We start from the raw sequence: 14,924 nt of genomic DNA, 5'->3' as shown, positions 1-14,924 counted from the left end.
TTGATTGAATAGATGAACCCACGTTGGTGCATCATTGTCACCCAAAATCCATAGTTTTCATTAGAATTCACTCTCAGTGTTGTACATTCTGTTGGTTTTCGCAAATTTGTGATGTATCCACAATTGTGATAAGTCATTCCCCCTTTTCCAGGGGGATACCTTCCAAGACCTCCAATAGATAACCTGAAACCTGGATATGACTGAACTTTATATTTACTGTGGTTTTTCCTCTACACACATATATATGTTTTTCACTTAAAGGAAGCACTTTATGGCTTCTTTTTGGTGTAGTTGAATTGCCAGCAACACTATTGCATTTTGGGGCCATTAGAAAGTAGAGTCAGGGCTACTTGAACATAAGCCCTGATACCACAAGGATTGATCTGATAACCGAGACACTGGTAAGTCAGATAGTATGTGCAGTGTGTATACGCTGGGCACAGGGATGATTGATGTTCTGGGTGGAATGGAGCAGGACCACATGAGATTCATCATGGTACTCAGAATAGTGTACTATGTAAAATTAGCTTATTTCTGGAATTTTCCACTCAGTATTTTTCGACCACAGTTGACTTCAGGTAACTGAAGCTGTGGAAAGTGAAAGTGTGGATGGGGGGTGATTGTATCACATAGAACAGTTTCTCCCCTCTAAAAATCCTCTGTGCTCCACCTGTTTATTCCTTCCTCCCTGCGAACCCCACGATAACCACTGGCCTTCGCATTGCCTCATAGTTTTGCCTTTTCTAGACTGTTATAAAGTTGGAATCATACAGTACATAGCCTTTCCCAATTGGCTTCTTTCACTTAGTAATATGCATTTAAATTTCCTCCAGGTCTTATCATGGCTTAATAGCTCATTGCTTTTTAGTGTTAAATAATACTCCATAGTCTGGACATACCAGTTTATTCATTCATCCACTGAAGGATACCTTGATTGCTTGCTCTAATCAGGTTTTTGTGTGGACGTAAATTTTCATTTCACTTGGGAATATACCAGGGAGCACAGTTACCAGTTGTATGATGAGTGTGTTTTAATTTTGTAAGAAACTGCCAGCCTGTCTTTCAGAGTTACTCTACTAGTTTGCATTTCCACTAGCAATGAATGAGACTTTCTGTTAATCCACATCCTCACCAGCGTTTGTTGCCAGTGTTTCAGATTTTGGTCATTCTAATAGGTGTGTAGCGGTATCTTGTTTTAATTCGCAATTCCCCAGTGACACAGTGTTGAACATTTTCTCATATGCTTACTTGACATTGTATATCTTCATTGGTGAGGTGTCTGTTCAAATCTATTGCCCATTTTTTAGTCAAGTTGTTTCTTTGCTTATTGTTGAGTTCTAAGAGTTCTTTATAGATTTTAGATTAAAATTCTTTATCAGATATCACTTTTGCAAATACTTCCACCATGTCTGTGGCTTCTCTTTACCCTTTTTAATTCTCTTTACCTTTAGCTTAAAAATCAAAACAAACAGTTCAAGTTAAGTATCTAATGTGTACATGCTCCCTCTATATATACAAACACAGTAATAAACCATTGATTAATTTTGTGTTAAAAAATGGTTTGTTGGAAAGTGTGCTATAAACTTAACATAAATTATATCTCTTAAGTGGACAGTTGCCTTCCTACACATAGAGAGAATACAAAAAAACTGCCGACAATGGGGTCTGCTTCTTCCTTAAAACGGAGTACCTAACTTTCGGCACCTTTTCCCCTAAAATTTGGTACTCTTGGCATTTTAATTAGAATTTTCTCATATATTAATATCATTGCTCCGTATGATTGGATTAATGCAGTGAATATCTAGTAGTCACATTTATTTGGGACATAGAGACTCTCTGAAGAAAAATTCAAGTATCACAGAATTTTACACATTATTGTCTTTTATTTTGTTTACCAGGAAAACCCTTCATCTTTATTTTCAAAGCCTTCACCCTCTCCTTCTGCTTCTTTTTCTGCCTTGGACACAATATTCTACCTACTTTTATAGCTTATTTACTAGTCTGCCTCAAGGTAAAATAGCAAAATTTTTAGAGGAGTGGTCAATTTAGGCACACTGAAAACATCAAAAGGTGATAAGAAGCTAAGAAAGAAAAAAATCCATGGTGTAAGAGTCTGGGTATATATCACAGTAATAGCTGTGATTTCACAGAGACTATCAATAAAATATGTAGTAGCATATTTTTATGGATAGTACCATTATAGTAATTCATAGTAGGTAGTTTTTAAAAGGTTGATACTGATCATGGTATTTTTAAGAAAACAGAGAACATAAACAATACTTTTGAAAGATTTTCATTACATGTTTTTATTTTTATTTCTTAAAAGGGTAGTTATTAAACAATTATGGCTAAATCTTATTTTCATAAATGGTACTTGGTAAAGGTTTTTCTAAATTTAAAACTGAAGTTTTTTATGGACTATGCAGAATTTGAAATCTAGCCAGTGAAGCAAAGCACAAGAATACAACTTACTTTCTTTGGAAAAATAGATTCAGTGCTACAGAAGAATTGTAATATAACAATTCGCACATAGTATTTCGAACTTTGGGAACTGCTTCTGCTAGAAAGACAATAAAGGCAACCATTGATAATTGACCGTTTATTCATTCTTTACATGTTGATCTGTTCAATGGAAGTGCTACAATTTCAGCATTTGGAATTAGGCCAGCAAGAACTAGGAAGTAAAGAATTATTCTGTATAATTACGTGCTTTTACTAGACTGACAAGCAAAAAGCATGGGGACTTAGTTAGAAAGAATCTAGAAGAGCTGGCCTTGAGAAATTGTACGTTGTAGGTAACTTACCTTTGTATGTGGCGTTATACATTTTAAATACACAGTTGAATAGAAAAATACATAAATCTTGTCAAAGGAGAAATGTCAATATAATTATGTATTATAGGAAATGTGCAAGATAGATACCAAGTTATTTTTATTGTTCCATTATGTTACAAAAGCAGGGCTGCACTTGTGATAATTCTTTTAAAGGAATTAGAGTTTTGAGGTGGTTAAATTCTGTGTAAGTATAGAATTGTTTCCTGTTCCTTTGTTATCAGAACCTCCAAACAGTTTGTGTGTGTTACTGTAAATAAGGGGTTAATTCCAAAACTGAGGGTACAACCCTATTTTAAAATTGTTGTATTATGCTAAGGCTTATAATTATTTAATCATCACAGTGACCTTTTAAAAATGAACACTTTATTGACAGGAAGACAATGTTAAGATGACTTAAAAATGAATTCCAAAGTGGTAGCTTATAATTACTGCACTCTGTGTGTGTAGAATATAAACCTTAAAAGGCCGGCTGCCATTTTTGACTGTTATATAGTTACAAATAGCTGTAAGAAAAATAGGTAGACAGTATTTTTGCAACTGAATTTTATTACTGAATAATTTTTGAGCACATGCAGTACTTGTCCCTGTTTTGCTTTTAATTTAAAAATATTTTTAGGTGGCTGAGATGGGGAGGGAGTGGTGGAGGAAAACTGGAGACAACTGTACCTAAACACAATAAAAAAAGAGAAAAAAGAAAAAGATATTTTCATTATAAAGAGCTATTTTTTACCAAATTCCTAATAATTTGGCAGTTATTTCCATTTATAATCATAAAAATGATTATAGAAATCAGTATAGGAAAGGCCCTGGCTGGCATAGCTCAGTGGATTGAGTGCAGGCTGCAAACCAAAGGGTTGATTCCCAGTCAGGGCACATGCCTGGGTTGTGGGCCAGGTCCTGAGTGGGGGCCACGTGAGAGGCAACCACACATTGATATTTCTCTCCCTCTCTTTCTCCCTCTCTTCCCTGCACTAAGAATAAATAAATAAAATCTAAAAAAAAAAATAAAAAAGAGACTTTTTTCTTTAACATAGAAAATTTTGTGGGGAAAAGTTTACAGCACTAGAATTTTTCTGTTAAATTTGAATATTCCCCACTTTCTACCTATAATGATGGAGATTGGCAAAGGATTTGCCATTTACTACAGCTATTGAGAGGCACGTAAATAAATATACTTGTAATTCTGAATATAGTGGTAGTAAAAGTATTATTCAGTCTTCATTTTCTATTTCCTATTTATTTAAAGTGTGAAATCAAGGCTCTATTAGTAACTGACAGTATACACCAAATGACTCAGTCTAAAAAGTGAGAAATGAAATTCCTTTCTAAAATAGTATGTATTTTAATAATCACCATTAGAGATAATATTTTAGCGCTCTTTGAAGATCACACTAGTGAGGTAACTTAAAAAATATATGAACTGTTGTTAACACCTTGAATTCATTAAAGACAAAAATAACCTGTCTACTACTTTGAGGTGTTTGATGGGTAAGTAAATGAGAATTTGCCTATAATATCGGGTCTTTGCAGCACTCGGGCACAATTCTAGTTCATGTCTTGAAAGTGATGTGCTCGGTTGTGCCTTAGATCCTCTTCCAGTATTGCTTATCACTGTCCTTCTGTTCATATTCTTCACTCTAAGAATTTGAGTGTTCTCATCAAGGTAGTTAGTTTGCTGCCTAAGCTTTTGCTCTATATCATGGCCTTAAAATTTTAGCATTTTGGCCTAAAGACCTGAAAGTAAGTGTTCCTTGTTTTTTTTTAGTAGTACAGGTAAGGTTAATGTGCATGGGTAGGCCCAGTTTCAGAGTTTCAGTGTATACTGTCAATATAGAGAGGTTCTAAAAGTAGTATGTACTATTCTCAAGAAGCTAGAATAAATGCCTCAGTTTTTCTCTTTGTTAAGAAAGGTATATTTGGTGTAAATGATTCAAAGATAGGCTATTTATTTGTTTGTTTGTTTGTTTATTTGTGTTGAAATTGCCCTAGAAAAGTAAAGAGGTGCCCTTGACCTAGATAATTAGCCTGGCTCCTCAAAAGCTTTTAGCCAAAACATTTTAACTCACATATAGACAGCAACTGACTAGAACGTCATAGCTAAACTATACAGGGTTCTTATTAAATAAAATTGAGTATATTTTTGGTTCTTATATTACCCATTTAAGCTCCTATAAGTTTATTTGGGAACAGGGTGGCATATAAAAAATTAATAGTTCATCAAGTAGTTGTTTACATAGATACAGCACTCACAAGAGTGGTGAAAGAACATACAGACAAAGCTAACATAAACATAAAGTTGGTGCCTGCAGGTGAACAGATGGTACTGCCCACAGAGGTTCTGTAGTTCGAGCGTGCAAAAGCTCAAGAACACCTGCATTTAGGGCAGAGGTGCAGTTGCTATCCAGGAAGCAGAACATGTGCAGAAAGGTAATGTCTCGTAAGCCGACAGTAAAGCATTTGAGACATACATTTTTTTCTCTTGTTGATATGGAAGATTTTTATTCTACTTAGAGAGCTCAAGTAAACGAACATGTTAAGATTTTCAAGATAGTGTTTTTCAGGATAGAATTCAAGAAAATAGCATGCAGTCTTTCACAGATCAAAAGAATGAGGTAGGCTCCTAGTCACATGGCGCTAAAGAATGCATAAATACATCTAGATTTATAAAGTAGGGGTACAATTCAGGGATTTTAAAATCTAGCTTCTAGAACTTGTGTACAATTTAGTTAAACTAACTGCAGAATCTTATTTTAGAGCCTGGATCTTTGTCATAAAGGAACCAAATTGATCTATTCCCATTCTCTATCCCATTGAATAACTTTTCTCTTTGTTAAGAGAATTTCCCTTTTCTAAACCTATCGATGTCCCAGCCTATTGTCTCCAAGTATAATAATTCCATTTCATTTAACACTGTTAACCCAACAGCAACTCAGGTGGTGACCATTTCTCATGGGTATGAACATTGGAGAAAACATGTCATTGTATGTGTATGGGTGTTACTTTTGCTGTCCCACGGCTCTCCATGTTACGCTAGATGCAGCGTGAGACTGGGATGTGGAGCGCATACTCACAGCACGCAGTTAGTAGTAAGGCTGCCGAAAGGACCAAAGCGTCCCGTGGTCTGGAGTAAGCAGAATAAACTTTCCCTCTGCTTCTCCACCTCCCTTTTTGCCACCCTGCCAGGCAAGGCACATAACTAGGAACCCTTTAATTGGAGGGGAAAACATAGACAGTTGTTCCTATATTAAGAAAATTATTACACAGCAGATTGTTAGAATTGCTGAGGACCTTGGGACTCATCATATTCAAACTCCCTTTCATTGCCTTACGGAGTCAACTGTCATTGCAGTCAGCGTGCTCCGTTCACACTGCAGCATGCACAGCAGGCCCCCTTCTCTACAGGGATGTGTTCCCGAGGCCCGGGTGGGTGCCTGAAACCGCGGGTCGTGCCGAGCCTTGTGTGTACCATGTTTTTTCTGTGCAGCCAAAAGTTGGTTTACAGTTGCAAGCACATGAACACAGTTTATTCTATTATTATTTTCCTTATGAACAACTATAAACCTTTTGGTTTACAAGGACAACTATAAATTAAACCTGTGATAAAGTTTAATTTATAAATTTGGCACAGTAAGAGATTAACAGTAATTAAAGTAGAAGTTATAACTATACTATAATAAGAGTTATATGAATGTGGTCTCTCTCTCAAACCTTACTGTACTATGCTCACCTTTGTTCCATGATGAGGTGAGATAGTACACACCATACCTATTACTGAATCTATGGAACCCCCGTTACCTGCAGTAAATAGTTTGGTGTCACTCACTTCAGGGGATCCCTTGATGAAGTTTTCATATAGGCTCATTGCTTTCTGGTGCAGCCTAAGCTGTGGGATTTTTTTTCCCAGAACTTTCACCTTTTCATGTAAAGGAAGTATTTTATAGCTTCTCTTTGGCATTTCAGAATCACTAGGAGCACTACTCTTCTGCTTTGGGGCCATTCCTAACTAAAATGATAGTTACTTGAACACAGCACTGCAATACCGTGACAGTTAACCTAGATAGCTACTAAACGACTGGTAGGTGGGTAGTGTGCACAACTGGGATACTCTCGCAAAGAAATAATGCATGTCCCAGCTGAGGGTGAGTGACACTGAGCGAGATTTTATCTTGCTACTCAGAGTAACACATAATCTAAAACTGAAGAATTCTTTATGTCTGGAATTTTTCATAGTATTTTTGGACTGTGTTTGAAAGCAGGTAACTGTGAAACCCAGAAAGCAAAACCATGGATAAGTGGGGGCTACTATATATTCTCCTTATTTGAAAGAATCCTTGGAAAGGAGTGGCAAAAAGATACCCTTCTTTTTATTTTGTGAACCTTTAAAAAGATTGACTTGTTTGCCACAGGGTCTGAAACATCAAATTGTCCATATCAAAAACTTCATTAATTTCTTAGTGGCATGAAAATTTATTCTTAAATAAAAAATAATAATAATTGTTATCTAGGTTTTTAAAAATACACTTTTCTTATTTTTCAGGTATCCTAATAGATATTAAGTTGTGGGTAATATATTTTTAAAAAAGGAGATGCACACACACACAACCTTTCTATGATGAATATTGGAAGCTTCTCAGAATTTAGCCATGAAAATCCATTAAAATGCAGTCACAGTTCTGCCAGTGTTTTCTGGCAGACTTCATGATTATAGATTTCAGTGTGGGTATACTCTCCTTGACATACAGCCCTCTCAACTTTTATATCGATCTTTCAGTCTTCATAAAGAAGCTTTGTATTAAAGTCAGAGCTATGTGAAAGAGTTTTTTTTTATTTAATTAACTTTTTTGTTTTCTGATCTCTTGTTATAGGTAACAATAAACTTCAAATCTGTCTTTCTAAGATGTTCACATTCCTTTCTTATTAATGGCCTTTTCTTAGAGGGAAAGATATTTGCCCAATCTGTATTTTCACCTTATTCAGTGTTTTGTAATATTTTTTTCAAATTCTTAGTGTTCAGGGATACTCCTCTCTCACTTAGTGTATTTGTTCCCTGTATCTATTTATTCTCATAGGAACTAAGCGTACCATTTCTGAGAAACTACATTCTTATCTTTGTGCTTTTTATCCCAACTGCATTTATCTATCTGTGGTGTCAGATTTATCAACCATTTGTTCATTAAGATGAAATGTATCTTGGGAAAAATTAATAACTCAGATGCTACTATCTCATCATCTCTGTGATGTACTTAGGTTATTTTCCTTAGGTGATGGATTCCAGTAATTCTTTTACTCTTGGCTGAGTTGATTTAAGAGAACTAACTGAATTTCAGGCACCTCTCTTTACCCAAGGATTGGGCGGTAACTAGTCTGTACTCTTCAGAAACCTTTGTATAGTAATAAATAATCATTAAAGCTCTAATTGGTATTCTAATTGGACACATACTTTGCATGTCACTTACTGATGGACATTTAAACCAAAGCATTCGTTATAGAAAGGGGTGACTATTGGCAGTAATAAACATGAACCATATTAAACAGTCACATTTAGTGTGTAAAAAAGCCTAATAAATTATGACATGGATTAGAAGACAAATCATCTAAATATTCCTTACAACCCTGCTTAATTAGCAAATGTAGAAGACACAATGTCACATCAAAAGTGCTGCCCTACGGGGGCCTTTGTTTCTTCTTTTTAAAAAGAAAATTAGTAAAATAACTCTACTGGATAATGAAGACTGAGAGTAAAAGCCTGAAATGCTGGTTTTCACTGATATTTCTGGTTAATATGTAGGTTTTTACCTTTTATATTATATGTCTGTTGGTCAAGGAAGCCATGACTATTTTCCTTAAGGATACTACATTGCCAGTCTCCTAAGCATTATTCAGTGAAATTAAGAGTCTTGAATAATACCTTAAAAGTTTGAAATTTATTTTATTTTTGTACAGATACTGGTCAGGTGAAGCAAAAGGGATTTTTTTTTAAAGTGTAGCATATCTTATTTCAATTCTGGTGATTTTGTTTCGGTTTTAATTTTTAGAAGTTGTCTTTATTTTTGAAACGAACGTCGAGAGGTGAATAAAAAAAACAGATACGAACATTTTTTGACATACACATGTCAATAATAATATTATAATAATATTTTTCATAGTGCTTTTCATACTCTTAGTGTTATTTACTCCAGCTTTCTCACGTGAGAGATGAGTGTTACAGCCGAGGTGACAGTGGTAGTTCAATACTGTATAGATTGCCATACATGTTGTAGTTTTAACTCTCTTAGAACATTTCCTACTACACACTAAAGTATTGCTTTGTGTTCATAAAGTAAATTTAAATTAATTGTTAATTGGCAGACACCAAGTCCAATTCAGTGTTATATTATTAAGATATACTAGACAATCAAATGTTAAATAACTAAATTCAAAGCACATTAGGCCTGTTTACATGTGACTGTGACTCATGTAAATATTCATCTGAGTGTTTTGTTTCGGACCCAAATGTGATTTGTTTTTAGTGTGGATCTACTTTCTAATGCAATATGAATGTAAGTGAAGAAATATGGCTTACAAGCATTCTTTAGAAAAAAACTATACTTCGAACAAATATGAAATACTGTATTTTTCAGACTATAAGATGCACTTTCGAGGAAAGAGGGGTGCGTCTTATAGTCCGAATGTAGCTTGCCTGGCTTGCTGGTGGGGGGGCAGCCTATGTTATTTATGTTAATAAATATTTTACCACATTTTTTGCTTCAAAATTTTTTTCCTATTTTTCTCTAAAACCTAGGTGCATCTTATGGTCCTGTGTGTCTTACAGTCCAAAAAATTCTGTAGATGTTTGATTACAGTTGTGGAGAATAGAATAGAAATTGTATTTCAGAGTTTCAAATCAAAGCATAGTCATTTTTTTCCTTCAGATTTGTTTTTTTGTTCTGTTTTCCTGCCCACCAAAATCTGTAGCCAAATGCTAATGAAATGTAATATAATGCATATTTTATGCCCATTTAAAAGATGAAGAACCAATTAAGAATTGTAACTTCACTTAAGAATTTGGAATTACTTTTCATATATAATAGAACTTTATATTGGCATGTTTATTACTAGGAAATTAATACATGTATTCATGGAAGCTTTGGAATAATTTTACTGTTTGGAAATATGCTGTTTATTTCCCCGACTGGTGTGGCTCAGTGGACTGAGTTCCAGCCTGCAAATCAAAGGGTTGCAGGTTCCATTCCCAGTCAGGGCACATGCCTGGGTTTCGGGCCAGGCCTCCAGTAGGGGGCACATGAGAGACAACCATACATCGATGTTTCTCTCCCTCTTGTTCTCCCTCCTTTCCCCTCTCTAAAAGTAAATAAATAAAAATTTTAAAAAGTAAAATAATATGCTACTTACTTACTATATTTCATTATGTAATAAATAACTAATTTTGTATAAAGTTGAATTTCCCATTTTCATTATCTTTTTAATTTTAAATTTTACTGTTCAGTTACAGTTAACATTCAGTGTTATATTAGTTTCAGGTGTATAGCACAGTGGTTAGGCAATTATGTAATTTATACTGTGATTCCCTAGTATTTCAAATACCCACCCAGCACCATGCATAGTTATTATAGTATTATTGATTAGAGTCCCTGTGTTGTTCTTTACATCCCGGCAAGTATTTTGTAACTACCAATTGGTAACCTTTCCATCCAGCCTCCCCAACCCTCCTTCCCACTGGCAACCATCAGTCTGTTCTCAGTGTCTGTGAGTCTATTTCAGTTTTGTTTCTTCATTTTTTTTGTTGTTTTTATATTCCACATATAAATAAAATCATGTGGTATTTTTCTTTCTCTGTTTGACTTATTTCACTTAGCATAATACCCTCATTGTTCTTTTTATTTTATTGAGGTTTATACGTGCCAGTAAGTTAAAAAATTATCTATATGTTATTTGGTGGAGAAAATATCCTTAGTCATTGATTTACCTCAAAGCCTTATTTCTTCACCACAATTTGGGAGCTCTGTTTTGCCACATCAAAAGCAGGATTGTGAGTCAGTATCATTTGTACTGTACTCTAGTAACTAATTTTATTAAATGAAGAGAGAATAAGGTTTGGTAAATTGTTTAAAAGCAACTTAAACTGTCATTTATGATGGGCCTGTTAATTTTTCCACATATCATGCAATACCCCCCTAGACCATAGTAACTGCAGCAGCACTAACAACATTGCAGCATTGATACTCTAATCCGTACACGTTCAAGGGAAATTATTGTAGGTTATTAGGTTTTGGATATTTTACTAGTACATATTTATCTGTCTCACAGATTTTATGACCTGTTCTTTTAAATTAGCTCCATATTTTTATAAAGTATCTTATAGCAATTTTGTTAGTTTTTAGTGGTGTTTGCTATTCCACATTTAGATTTCACATAAATCAATAAAGTATGTTGTGTAACTCATACATGTCACAGTTCCCCCAGTATTTCTTAACATGTTATATGCAAGTAATAAAGATGTAGTTTTAGAACTCGCCTACACACAGTCCCCATGGCCTTGAAGAGTGTCTGGAATGAGTCATTCTGTATAAATTGACTAGAAATTACAACAGTGAACTTTCTGTCCTTTTTTTCAGATTGCAGATATTCAATTGTTATTGAACTCACCTGTACTTTGTGAAAATATTACTCTGTTTCTGTAGATGGGTTTACCATGTGGCTAATGAATCTTAAAAGTCAGAGCCCTTCTTTTCCACAGGTCCCATCCAAGACCGTGTTAGGGCCACTAGCACTGTGCTCACAGGGCCATATATTCTTGTAAAATTTGCTAATATGATATTAAAGAATAATCTTTTAAGGTTTTAATTTCTTTTAAGGTTTTAATTTCATTATTGGACTTCAATTTTGTTATACTGCCCCTCATTTATGGTCATTTAGGAGTAGCCAAGAGCATTTTGGGACTCTGTTTAAGTGGAGGTTCAGTTAGTGACAAATTCAATTTGGATTTAGTGGGGTATTTTTATGTGATTGCAGACACTCATGCACTGTTTAGTTATTGCTAGCTCTTCTGGAAAAGAAAAATTGCCTCTAGAAATACTCCTATTACTCATTATACCACATTACTGATCATGACATAAAGGTGCAAGGCCAGGTGTCATATTACAATAACCACGTGTCCTTTGGCACCTGAAATATGTGCAGAAACAATGTTTGAAATGTATGGAGCCAGAAGCTAGTTTATGGAAAATTCTTTCAGTCATTATATGTGTAAAACGGTAAGTGGAGATTTGGTTCTCATAGATACTAATCAAAACAGAAGTTATTTTCTAATATCCTTGTTAGAGCACATATAGTAGATACATAGAGAACATATAAAATGTGGTACTTAGAATTTTAAGTGCACCATCCTGCTTCCCTCTTTTAATGAGTATTGTATCAAATAGACCATACAAAAATACCTGTTTGTGGGGCACAGGCCATAGCAGGTGAACAGACATAAGCACCTGTGACATAGTAGGTGCATACTTTATGTACCCCAAACATCAGTAATAAGAAAGAAATTTTAACCATCTGTTGTAGAGGAAAAGCAAAACCATAGAAAGGACACTATAAAATTGTTAGATAAAGAGAGAATCATAGATAATGGACTAAAAATATTATAAGGAAAATTTTATAAAGAATGTCAAGCAATTAAATTTATTAAAACATTAAGTTTCTGAATTTTGTTTCTTATGGTATTAGTAGGCTTTTTAAGATGTTTGTTTTGATTTTATTTTTTTCTAAGTAAGTATTCACTTTGGAATCTGACTTTTTCCTTATAATCTTTCAATACTTCCCTTAAAGTAGAACCCCTAAATTTTAAGCTTTAGACTTTGAAAAACTGAATCTGCTTCTACCTGTTTTATTTATAATGTGATAGTTTGAGGAAGTTGGCACATGATTCCACTGACATTCATAGGTTGATATGTGCATTTCAGGACATTTCATTATGCCTTTTTAGTATTATTTAATTGTGTCTCCTTTGTATTTCAAAAATTTGGGGTTTGGGAGAAGAAAGATGAAAAATTTTTAAATTTAACTAATATAATTTATTAACGGGCATTAAGTAAGTAGATAAGATAATAAAATATCTATTCAATGAAACGTTTGAGATAGAAAATACATTTTTACAGTTTATATTAAAGAAATGCTTGATTTAAACTTTTCATATTGTACTATAACTAGATGAAAGGGGTCTTATGTTAAATAAGGTGTAAACATATTTTTAAGAAATTACACTAATGAGCTTTGCTTTTATACTTTTCTCTCACTCACTGCATTCACCATTTTTGGAAGTTTCACCTTTACCCCCCATTCCCATGGTAACCTCTTTGTGTAGAAAACTATTAATTTTAAGTTCTTTTTTTGTTTTTCAGTAATTATTTTAGTGGGTTTCTAAAAGATCCAGAATCAAAAAACCTTTTAGTGTGCCTCAGAGTTTTTTTTCTTATTGCTCTTTGAATTTGCCAAAACAATCTAACTAGAGGAGGCAAGAGAGTGTATGCTGATTTTTCTAGGCCATTTTATAATCTGGTACTTTTTTCATATATTAAATTATCTTATGATTGTCCTAAGATGTTCTCATCATTAAATTTATGGAACGCTGTATATATAATTGAAAAAATGTTTTTATAAGTAACTTTTGAAATCTAATTATGGGTTGTTATATGAATGAGAATATACCTTTTAAAATGTATATAAAAACATATGTTAGATAGAGAGATAGATAATGGTAATTGCAAATACATTATCTGATAAGTGGATGTAGGACCTTTATGTGTGCATCACCATTTATTTCAACTCTTGACGAGTAGACCTTTATTAAGCTGTGATGATTACGGAATACGAAATGTAACCAAGATTATTTTTATTCAAATATAATTTAAATATTCATCAAAGAGAAGTTATGCTTGAGACTGACAGAGACTATTAACATCAAAAAATATAATTAACTGCATTGGGTATCATGAAGCAGAGTTAGTCAAATAGCCGAGAGGTCTAATTGCTCTAGAGTTAGAGAAGCAATGGTTTTATTTTATGCTGTAGCTGTGGAATTAATAGTAATGTGGTTTCCTATGTGGGCCAATTAAAAGCTGCCTGTTAAGGTTCATTGCTCTATAGGAAACCCATTGAATATCACTTAGTAAACAGGATTGACATGTCAGTGCATACAGGAAGATAAAATACAGTAAAAATCATGAAAATGAGAAGTACAATAGTATTAAAAATGGTTTTGAAAACAGTTCTCATTAAACTCTACTGTTACGGTGTTGTGTGCTGCATAATTCCCCCTTAGGATCAGCCACTAGCTGTCTCTGCCCCAGCTGCCCAGGGCACTCACTGCCTGATGATGGGCTCAGTCAGGGTGGGTCCCTGCCAGGGCTGGAGGGATCTTATCTTACACTCTGCTTACCAGAGGCAGCCCTCATCAGATGCCAGAGTACAAAGGCTTGGCCCCCTCATCCTTTGCCTCATTTTGGGAACTGAAGGGCTTTCCCAACTCCAGAGCCCCCTCCCTGAGGAGTTTTTGGGCCTTTGTTGCAGCCACACTGGACCTCTTACTGTACCCACTCCTGCTTCCTTGGTATTCAGTGGTAGTTCTGAATGCACTGGAAGCCTCTCAGACATGTCTGCCTCAGCCAGATCCCACCCATTCACTGCCTGTGTTTCCCAACCTAAGAAAGGGAGTACTATTGCATATAAAAAGGAGTTCTGTCAGTGGTATGGGTCACTACATACATTTCAGGAATCTGGCAATTAAACATTTTAAAAAATATGACAAATTAGTTTTAAAGCCAAAAAGAAATGCTCGATTCAGGTCGAAAAATGGCATTTTCCACTCTGAAGTTTATCTTCATGTCCTTATTTTTTAATAAAGATAATATTCTGACTTTGAGGCTTTATTAAGCTTTTTGCTATATATAAAGAAAGCACTGCCTTGCTCAGGCTATAGAAATTTAAAAGTGGGCAGACGTTCTAATAGCATTTTGACATTAATGAGGTTGCTGAAACGGAAAAGTTGAAGGGTCAAAGATAAGAGCAGTAGCAAGCTCTAGCGTGTCTTTTTCTTCA

At 34.5% G+C, this 14,924-nt stretch overlaps 1 protein-coding gene across 12 annotated transcripts in view; it reads left to right on the top strand.

Annotated features, from left to right (window-relative positions):
- Positions 1-14,924, top strand: part of ADGRL2 (adhesion G protein-coupled receptor L2) — a 264,537-nt gene that overhangs the window by 177,982 nt on the left and 71,631 nt on the right. The window lies entirely within an intron of this gene.

Source organism: Phyllostomus hastatus, unplaced genomic scaffold (genome assembly GCF_019186645.2).
Source record: "Phyllostomus hastatus isolate PE091 unplaced genomic scaffold, TTU_PhHast_1.1 phas_contig_209, whole genome shotgun sequence".
Taxonomy (NCBI): domain Eukaryota; kingdom Metazoa; phylum Chordata; class Mammalia; order Chiroptera; family Phyllostomidae; genus Phyllostomus; species Phyllostomus hastatus.
This window is presented reverse-complemented; position numbering and strand designations above follow the sequence as displayed.